At 36.2% G+C, this 9,815-nt stretch overlaps 1 pseudogene; it reads left to right on the top strand.

The window, feature by feature from the left end:
- The first annotated feature begins 6,821 nt into the window (after nt 1-6,821).
- LOC125504180 lies at nt 6,822-7,960 on the top strand (annotated as a pseudogene).
- The last annotated feature ends 1,855 nt before the right edge of the window (nt 7,961-9,815 follow it).

Here is a 9,815-nt window from a genome sequence, read left to right as displayed (position 1 = left end):
AGACGTTTATAATAATATTTCTTACTACTAGGAATGTAAAACGAAATAACATTTTATGATTTTGCCTATTAATTGCCTATCGGACGCCGGCAAGATTGGCAGATTTTGCTAATCCTGCTTTTTCCGCGAAACCTATGAAATAAAATATTATTAATAACTACACATCTCAATGTAATTCTATATTTAAAACAGTAAACATTTTATTAATTTTCACCAGAAACATCACTAAGAAAAAGTGTCAGAAAAGGTCCGAACTATTAGTTTAAAAAAATTGTAACAAGGAAAGTGGAAAATTCTGCAAAAATGTACTGGAAAATTATCAAGTTGATTTAAATCAACATCAACAATCAAAATAAATTAACTCATAGAAAATTTTTAATTTTTGCCTAGAAACAAATTGGAGCCGTACATTTTCCGACGCTTAAAACCTTAATATTTCCATCCAATAATGGTAGTATCCTAATGACTTCAATCCCCAAAATGTATTCCAACCTTCTGAGCTTACAAGCTTACAGTCTTTAGGTACAAGGTTGTATTATAGGACATAGAAAAAAAATTCAGAATTACCAAATGTGGAGTCTGAATATTTTAGCTCTGGTGATAGTGAGTTGGCCACTTGTGTTTAAATGGTGGCCAATGGCAAAGTTTCCAACGGATCCACGTGAAGAAATATCTTCCGCACTGGCATAATCCAGGAACTGAATAACTGTCCATGATAAACCTGGCGTCTGAAAATTTTGACAAATTTGCTTAAAATGAGTTATTACTGCTATTACTACTATTAAAACTATCAAAATTTGCCTTAGAGCATAAGGCTCATGCCAGAGAAAAGGGGGATATACTATTCTTTCTTTACCTCTGGCACGTGGGTGTCACCAGTAACCGAACTCCCAAGGGAATTGTAAATTTTCTGTCTTTCGTTTGCTTTCTTGGCACTGACGTGATGTTTGTACAACTTACCAGTTGCACATATACGATTTATGCTCGGTTCTGCAGAAATCGCAAATTTACAAATTTGCTGACACTCAACCACAGAATATAACTAACCGTAATTTAATATGTATATAGATTAAGGTGATTTAATAAACGGCGTTAAATTTTTTCACTGTAATCGGATGTGCTCAATCAAGTTGATAAAGTGGCGACGAAAACACTTTGTAAAACTTCGTCAAAAGCGCCTTAAATGGGTCTTTTATAAGGTATTGACAAGACGTCTCAAAGACGTCCTGTGTCAGGCATTCACAAGACGTCTTGTAGTAGACATGACATCTTAACGATGCATTGTTACATCTTCCAGATACATAAGACGTTCGCACATAATAACGACATTAAAAAGACGCCTTGCAGATGTCTTTGACGGCCTTGGAATAGCTGAGTCCTACTGGTTATGACGTACGGATTGGAAACAAGAGCATTGACAGAGTAGCAACTAAACTTAAAACAACAAAACGCGCAATAAAGAGGCTTATGCTTGGAATTAGCCTTCAGGACCACCTCCGCAATGAACAAATAATCTTTCAAACAAAGGCAGAGGACGCGATCAAGCGAATAGCAATGTTAGAATGGGTCTGGGCGGGTCATATTGCCAGACAAGTCGACACAAGATGGACGAGGCGATTACCAAAAGGAGCATAAGGCGACTTCCCAAAAGATGGTTGGACGACATCAAAGTGACTGCATTCTTAATCTGGCATCAGAGAGCAGCAACTCGAGACGGCTCGAAAGAGCATGCATAGTCTTATGTCCATGAGTAAAAAATGAAGAGCTACTGAAGAAAAATAAGACTCTTTCCTATGAGTTACCCTGCTATCTTTTTGCTTGCTGACCAAGCTCTCGTGTTTACAAGGAACCAATAGTAGATTAGAATATCAGCAACTCAAACTTATGTTACAGAACCATGAAAGACATAATTCGGTATTCCTGTTTGTTCTTACTAGCTGTATCAGAACTAAATAAATGATTCTAATAATTGACGATGTCACGTAAAAACAAATCGCATCCGACAAAAGCAACAGATCCGTTAAACGGTTTATAAACGACTGTGAGAAATTACACTTAGCGGGAAAAAGGTATTCGTGATGTTATAGTAGTGCCACTTTTGTATGCTCAATTCTGTGGGTGTTCGATATAAAAAACATATTCCGCATATGGCACATCTCCTCTATGTAAGGCCTGAAGCGCATTGAATTAATTCTTAACTAAAAGTTGACATTTCGTTTCAGGAATTTTTCTGATATGAATAGAGTTGAAATTGTAAGTCATCTTATGAATATGCAGAAAGTTCAAGCAAGTCTAATGAGAGCAATTTATAAGAGATTGATAATTTTTTAAATTACTTTTACACCATTTCCTTTCCCACTGTGTTTGAAGTGTTGCAAAAGCTCCCCAGTTGGATTAGGGCAAATGGACGGTTTCAATTAGCTCTTTGACTATAACAAAATCTTCATCAGACTGAATATCACAACTGGGCTCTTCAAAGCAGGTCGAGGCAGTCCCGGCTCGTCTCGTTTGCTGTGCTCAAATTTGACAAGTTTTTTACACCGACAAGTTGGGATCCCGAACGTGGTGCGTTTAATTTTCGTTTTAYTTATTATGTAAACATTTGATATATTTTTAATCGTTATAGGTCTATTTAATTAGTAATTTAGCTGCAGCAGCGAGTGGATCTAAATCGACGCTGTAAAGTACAGATGCATGATCTTCTTTCAACATCATAATGTACTACTGATGTATTATAGTCAACAATAGCACACTCTAGACTGGAGAGTTACAACACTATCGAATTTGGCGAGAATTGCCTTCACATAGTCTGTTTAAATAAATACCAGAGTAATTGCAAAATTCTAAAGCTGTATTTACCATTCGTTATTCCTCTAGACAGCTTAATGGGCCCTGAAGGACCCATTGTGAGTTCCGCACACGCGACTGTTAATGCGTTGTATAAATGGGGCCCAACCGCATCTCGTATGTTCCAAACACGCGGAGACTAATGGTCATCTTGAAGTGCAGAACCGTGTCGCCGACAAAGAACTCTTCAATTCGGCTACAGTACGCATATCCGTTGTGTCGTTGTTTTTATATGCCCGCTAATAAAATATAAATAAAAAACGATGTATTTTTCGTGTATGCAGAACCTCGGACAATTTGTCTTGCTACTGTTTAGCTCATAAAGAAACTCACACACTGATTTTATTATATTTATTATTTCGGYAAYGGATATCTAAACTGTAAAATTGTTCGTAGTYYTGTMGAGACAATTATTGCCAGGATATATTAAGCATTGAGTCCACCAGYATACTGAGTAATTAAAGAATTAATAAARCAATATTGACGATCCAACTTTGCCTAGATTAGTTAACCAACCTGATAATTAAATTATATTAAATTATCTATGTTTMGAATCAGAGTACTAACAATGGAGATGTAGTTTTATTTTAATTTTGATCTATGGTCGCTTCTTAAATAAATAAATGGAAAATTATTGATGTTAATGCACTCATGGACCCAAAAACCGCCAATTTACCAATTTTATAAGCAAATGAATTGGCAGAMAGAAATTAATAGGGACTACTTRTTTATTGATTATGATAGGGAAAGGAGAGCACATGACAAAGTCAGAAAATAATTTTCAYCAAAATGTAATATTTATCAAATAGGAAAATAAAATAATGAGAATAATCAGTAACATTTGAAGGAAAAATWACAAASKTACMCGTTAAAGCGAAGGTACTGCTTTAYGTTCACATACTGCTCAACATGCATATAGAGTGGCAACTTTATATTCAACAACTGTTTGACAGTGAATCGCGCGAAGCTCCGGAGAGTCTGTTAGCTATAGTGCATGGTATCGATGCCGAGAAAGCTATTATTTTCTTCTTATCTTGCCGTATCCTTGCAAAGGTTGGCGATCCAAAACAACTGCTCGGAAAATATCTGTGGATGTGCGCCCAAACCACCTGCCGATGTCCCTCAGCCATCAGTCCTGGCGTCTTCCAATCGATCTTTTTCCTTGCATCTTTTTTCTTTATCTTCTGTGTCCGAGAAATTCTGAGCATGCGTCGATAGAGATACAGATGAAATGCTTCGATTCTCTCCTCCGTTATATGATCAAGGGACCAGATCTAACTGCCGTATAGAAGGAGAGAGAACACATAACAACGGAGCATGCGTGTTATGAGCTTCAAGCTCAATTCCAATCTAGTAAAGAGCTTCTCCATTATTCTAGCGAAGACCTTCCACGCCTGTTCTATTTTGGATCTGATTTCACTTTTAGGGTCACAGTCCTGATATATCGAGTTGCCCAGATATTTAAACGAGGAGACCTGCCCTACATCTTTGCCCTTCATGATTAAGGTTACTTATATTTTTACCTGTTTTGAAGAAGACTATGATTTTGGTTTTGGATATGTTCTTTAAAAGACCATATCGTTCGCTTTGTTTTACTATTTCATGGACCATTCTCAGTAATTCACTTGGACTGCTGGCTGGATGACGGTGTCATCCGCGTATCTTAAGTTATTACCTTCGCATTCACTACTATTCCTTCTGTTGTTTCATCAAGTGCTTCTCTGAATATTGCATCCGATTATATGTTAAAAAGTAGCGGCAACATAACACAGAGCCTCACTCCTCTCATGACGGAGACGATTTTTCGTCGACGTTATGTCGTTTCTTCGGATTGTGGCCGATTGCCTCCAATATAGGTCACCAATCAGACGAATGTGCCTATTATATATACATGTAGATGTTAAAATATGTGTTAGCTTTTCGTGTTTAATGCAGTCAAATGAATTCCGATAGTCTATAAAGCATGCGTAGACGTTCATTAATATCTAAATCTTTGTGTTAAGACTTTCAGAGAGCAAAGGGATTCCCGCGTGCCAACCCCATTCCGTAATCCAAAATGCGTTACGCTAACTTGGGCCTCGAATTTCGGTAAGTTTGCGTATAGATTACTCTTAAGAAGGCCTTTAGAACATGTGGCATGTGACTTATCAGGGGGTAAGCGTCACAGTTCGAGGGGCCAGCCTTTTTGGGTAAAGTGATGAACGTAGACCTTAGCCAGCTAAGTGGTACCCTGCCACTGGTTTAGATATATGCTGTTGAATAGTCTTAGAAGATTAAGAACTGATTTGCAGTTTTCTACCATAATCTTCAGAGTTTCATCATATATGTCATCTGGACCGACTTTCCGTTGTTTTTTCTAGTTTGACAGCATCAGTAACTTATAATTTCAGGTCCGATTCCTTCTGCAACGTTGGCTTTTGGTGGAAGCTTAGATCTGTTGTCTATGAATAGCGTTTCAACAAAGTGATTCCATCGTTTACGTTTTTCCTTTATTCCTCTTCCCACGAGTTCTTTAACTTTTTTATATACATTTAATGTACCGTATTTTGCTTGTAGTGATTCCTGACAGTTTGCTGACAGCCATCGATCTTTGGCTTCTCTGCACTTCCTTCTCGTTGTTTTGTCGAGTTCTCTGTACAATGTTTTACTCCTTGTGATTCCTTCTTTCATCCCTCAAAGACGGCATTTCCTGCGTCATCCACTCTTCTATTTTACTGCTTTTTATGAACTCTCTATAACGCTCCAGGTTGCCTCCGTGTCTTCTGTCTTAATGTGATTTATTTCTCTTTCTAGTGAGCTTCTTACTTGCTCCTTTATTTTAGGATCTTCCTAAAAAAATCTTCCCTTTAGGAAAGTTATTTGATTTCTCACTATATTTTTCGAGGTGTTTGCAGGAGAGGTCCATTAGTTCCAGAGGTTGAAAAATGTGTTGGTAATGAGTCCTTCTCTGAGTAGAATTGGACAAATGTCGCATCATATGTTTATTTTCCCCATTTCGTATTTACCGACTACATCAGCCTCCTGGTCAGCTCCGATCTTTGCGTTCAGATCTCCCATTGTTGGGTAGCTTTGTCAAGATGAGGACGTTGAACTCTTTTATAGCAATATTGACAACATATGGTGTGGACAACAAAGAAAGATGTGAAATGCGTTATTTCACCTTTCTTTGTTGTCCACACTAGTTCTTCAATATTGCAATAAGAGAAGACCAATTATGCSATGGTATGAGGACATAAAGCGACTGTCAGGGTTTTGATGGATGAGAACAGCACAAAACAGAGAGAACTGGAAGAGAGGAAGCCTATGCTCAATACTAGGCGAAGTGAAAGGGTTGATCATGATGACGATGATGATGACCTGATCCCCTGGGTCTGGAACCCGAGCAGCTTTAGATCGTCCACTATCTGCATCAATTCCTGAGGCCAATCGTCCAGTGCACCCTTTGCTTAGAAAACTCACAATTTGTCAAATGACATTCTTGACAACAGCTATCTCCATGTAACCATCTGATAATGACAGAAAACATAGTTGTCGATTAGAATAAAAGATTTTCACAATTCGAAGTAAAGATCGCAATTTTTCTTTTCGCATGCATAAGTATATTACCATTCCGTTGATAAGCCGAACCACGATTTCCAAAAACTGTGAACGTGGCAAATAAGATAGCCGAGCGGATTAGGAGGCAGGGGGTCCATGGGAAAGAAACTGAACGACTCCAGTTTTTGAATAAGTGAATAATAAAAGTTATTTTGTGTGAACAAATTGCCTTTATTTATTTATCGTTTACAAGTATTCCAATAGACTACCAATAGAACATAGGACAATTTCAAAATAATGCTTATTAGCAAAGTCGAAATTCGATTTTCAACTGTCAATATCTTCTATAAATTTTAAAGTGAGACCCTATAACACCTTAAATGGAATGACGCAAATTTTCATTCACCTTGTATATTCTGAAGTACGTGCTATGTAATATGACTAACGAAGCTAAGCGATGCAAAACATTTGGCTTATTAGCTGTTTGTAAGTAGTGCGGGCGTAACTTACGGTGTTAAAGTTTTCATGGGGCACATAGTTTACATAGTTACATTTGAGTCCCCGGATCAAGAAGTTATCTGCTCAAACGTGTGTCCCGGCTTTAACGGTATTTGATTAGATCGATGACATTCGCTAAGTTAAACGTTAAAAATATCCACTGCCTATTGAACATCGAAATAGATATAGCCCTAACGCTCTTTACCGCAAGCAGAAATGTCTCGAGTGGTTGATTCATAGCTATAAACACGCTCTTGCTTTAGACGTTGTTGAGCATAATGAATGGAACGGACTGTTGAAAAAATCGAATTCTAGAATTTCGAGAGCTATTACGCTTTAGGCCCATCTAAGCAAAGAAAAAACGTCTAAAAATTAATGTTCAATCATCCTGTATTTTCCATGACGAAGTTATAAAATATTTCTGCCAACAATTTCAAATTTGTAATTATGTAAACGCCTTCATTCAATGAATATCCTTTCGTACCATCAAGTTTACATTTAAATAATAAGTCAATAAGCTACTGGCCCAGATTACAATAACACCATCGTTAATGGCGAGTATGAACCAGCTGATAATGAGTGTGAGTGGCACTCTGATGATGAGGATGAGGGTCTGTCTACCTCCTTGAAGGAAAAGGCCAAGTTGGAGGAAGTGAATGGCACAGAAGAAGAGAAGTCTGATAAAGATGTGAAGGACATTCCAGAGTTCTGGCTCACATTTTTAAGAATTGTAATCTTCTCTCAGAAATGATGCAACCTCATGATTTTCCCATCATCAATCACCTCAGACATCAAAACGATCTGCAATGAGGATCCTATGGTAAGATGCTTAGAATACTTTAATTATTTAACTGACTTTTTTGCACCTGCTGAATTCCTGAATCGTCGAACGCATTTCGAGGAAAGTTTTTATACATCAATGAATACAGATTCTTTTGCAAGTTTTTGCAAATTTACTGCCTCTTTAAGTCATACTTTCGAGTCAATAGGTTATCAAAGGAAAGAAACATTGAGAAAAGTTGGTTTTGCAAATATTTACAAGTTCTTAATCATTTTTATTTAGTTAAATTTCAGTTAATTCCTAATCCATGTTTATTAAGTGCAATTACATTATTTTGAACTATTGAGAGTGGCACAGACAGAAAAATAACACATTAACACGCACAAAAATGTTATTAAAAACACAAACTAACCCAAAATCCAACTTATTAGTTTTTTTTCTGAAAGTTTCGTTTTCGAGAGATCATCAGCTTTTTTTCGTATGCGGCCCTATTGGTTTATCAGCTTTAATCCAATTTTGAAGACTTTGATCATTGAAAGAAATGTATGTTCAGAAATTTACCAGCACAAAGCAACAATTTGAACATAGAAAAGCAATGAGAGAGGATTCCAGCGTGGAGGAAATAGTGTATTTCCTTCAAAGTTTTTTGGGAAAATTTTATGATTTTAAGGCAAAAATTGTATTGTAATAAATGGAGCCCTGCAAAAACAGACCAATATTTAAATAATAAGGCGGACACGCTTTTTACAATACATTTTTTGTCTAGTTTCAATCAGGTATCCCCTTTCAATTAATTTTTTGTTTTGCAAAACATCCAAGACTTTTTTCATTGTTTTCCAACGCATTTTTTCTACTAATTCACTTAAGTTATCGACTGTCTTTATTTTCTCACAACCCGATTAATCTTAAACATCAGTTTTTAAACAAGCTCACTAATTTTTAAATTAAATTTAAACAACTATAGAGCTATTGCTTTTATGTTTAAAAGCAAAGTGTATTATAAGTAAAATCTTATAAAATAAGTTTGTTAGTTGGGAACTACTCATTCCCCGACATTTCATAAACCATTGACAATTCAAGAAAAAGAAAGCGAAAAAAGATTGATCAAGATAAGTCATGTGTATAAGTTCATACCCGTAATATCCGGAATATCGCAGCAGACATCAAATAAACAAACTATATAAGGCTGGGTCTTAAGTTTGCTCCGAAGGTAATCTCATGTTTTTCAAGATGATGTTTTTCAATATCAAAGATCGTTACAGATTATTGTCACAAGATAAAAAACACCGCGAATTCAAAATTAAGATTTCTCTGACCGTGTTGTGTGGGTGTATTTAGAAAGTACAAAAACATTTAAGTTTGACAAAAACCAACTCATATTTTGTTGCGCCTTATGATGTATTCAGAAACATTTTCAGTTTTACAGTTCATTTATTGCCCAATTTATTTCCTATTGTCTAGAAGTTCAGTTCGTTTCTTTGAACTTGTAAGAATATTTTTGGAAAATCTGCTACTTTGTCACCAGTAAAATGTATCCTCCTCTAATTTCTTCTTATTTCCAGTCACTAACCACGTGAGTTCATCAGCTTCACATTGAGCTAATGATTTGCGTTTCAGCCAATAAGTCCTTAAAAATAAATTTTGTTTATCAAGTAGTCAAATCAACTATGAACGCCTTTCAATTTGTTCCGAATTTATCGGACTTTGAGATTGTGTTCTCGGTTGCTGTATCATTAATAGATGCAACTACTCGAGTGTTATCTGAGGATTTGAATGTGGATTAAATGCACTCTGCAACGCATTATGTTGTTATCAATCGGAACGAAAACTATTGTGTGCTTGTTGTGACAGTTACAGAAGATTAAAAGGAATAACAACGAACGGAAACAGCTAAGCATCAATAAATGTCAGAAACTTTGATTAACAGTCCATGCCTTCTAATATTAAGCTTGCCAAATTAATTCTCTATGGTTGAGACTTCTATCAAGAACTAAAATATTAACGCTTTTTTAATTGCCTCTTGAATTAAAATGTCGTTTGAATTTAATACGTCAAATTTGGATCATATAGAAATTTGTAGAATCTCTTTTGTTTCTCCGCTTCTCCGAATAAAATATAATTCAGCTATCACATATCTTCATAGTTTAATTAA

This window comes from Dendroctonus ponderosae, unplaced genomic scaffold (genome assembly GCF_020466585.1).
Source record: "Dendroctonus ponderosae isolate FM_Combo_2020 unplaced genomic scaffold, Dpon_F_20191213v2 Dpon_F_20191213_4, whole genome shotgun sequence".
Taxonomy (NCBI): domain Eukaryota; kingdom Metazoa; phylum Arthropoda; class Insecta; order Coleoptera; family Curculionidae; genus Dendroctonus; species Dendroctonus ponderosae.
This window is presented reverse-complemented; position numbering and strand designations above follow the sequence as displayed.